Source organism: Atheta coriaria, unplaced genomic scaffold (assembly GCF_025399875.1).
Source record: "Atheta coriaria isolate IRGN ID8LTWV9N9 unplaced genomic scaffold, Caltech_Dcor_3.1 hic_scaffold_10_pilon, whole genome shotgun sequence".
Classification (NCBI taxonomy): Eukaryota; Metazoa; Arthropoda; class Insecta; order Coleoptera; family Staphylinidae; genus Dalotia; species Dalotia coriaria.
Genome location: NW_027045452.1, coordinates 4,058,963 through 4,059,987, shown reverse-complemented (window position 1 = coordinate 4,059,987; position 1,025 = coordinate 4,058,963). Strand labels below are relative to the sequence as shown.

Sequence of the window (1,025 nt, the reverse complement as noted above, 5' to 3'; positions counted from 1 at the left end):
ATTTTTATATGTGTCATCGTTGACATGAAATAATATGTCAGTTTATTAACGAAGACTTGCGATGTTTGAATTATTACCCTAAATCAACTCAAAAGTGTAAATTGTGAAACATCTTTGCAAGTAATAATTAAATCTCTTTATCATCCTTTACCCTTTATACGTCTGATGTTGATGTTCATCGCCATCTCATCTTGATAATCTGGATCCATGTTTTCTTCGAAGAGTCTTGGTTACGCTTAAACTTACATATGGTTTAAGGTTTGTGTAAGAGAGCTTTGGTGTTGAGATGCCGACGGGTGGGAACGTTATCGCGGTGCGTTTGTGTTAAGTTTGGTTCAAGGGCCGAGTTTCTTCCTTCATTACGCGGCATCAAAGACGCATAATGGCGCCTTTCCAGCACACGCAGCGAGTAACTCCTTTGCCTACGAAGATTCCGATTGCCCCACTAATCCTTCAGTAACTATAATCGCCTATCCGCACAAGACGCACATTTACCCTTCTCTAATAGTGATTATATCTAGATGTTACAGAGTCAAAGTTAATTATATTTATATTATTACAGAAAATTTAGGATGCAAATTTAGTTTATTTAAGTTTAGTAATTCCTGTGTTTTTTTTTGTTTTGATGATAATACAATGTAAAGTCATTTATTCCTATTAACATAAATCTTAAATAAATCTTTGTTTATGATCTCAAGTTACGTTTGTGGCTTTAAGTCGCTTTGTTGTTAATTGCGCGCGCAAAGAAGCCAAAAGTCGAGACGAATGTCCCCTAAAAGCGTGAGTCGTAAAATTTCAGTTAACAAATGTTGTTCCGCGGTTTTGTTTTTGTGTGTCGCAGTCGACGACACGTCGCAAAGTGCCAAAGCAAGATGGCAAAAAGCAAGAACTTTCTCTCGCCTCCAGTGGAAAGTAGAGTTGAAGGCGTTGAAATTTTGTTTGCTCGAAAAAGAAAAGTTAAGCTTTTTGTTTCCGGACGGGTTTCTCGCCATCTAGGCATTCGTATAATGTGGTGAAACGCCGAG

The 1,025-nt window shown here is 37.7% G+C and overlaps 1 long non-coding RNA gene across 1 annotated transcript; it reads left to right on the top strand.

Annotated features, from left to right (window-relative positions):
• On the top strand, positions 1-566 carry LOC135801032 (uncharacterized). The gene is made up of 2 exons (XR_010550275.1): positions 1-120; positions 259-566. It is a non-coding gene; the product is annotated as an uncharacterized lncRNA (long non-coding RNA).
• The last annotated feature ends 459 nt before the right edge of the window (positions 567-1,025 follow it).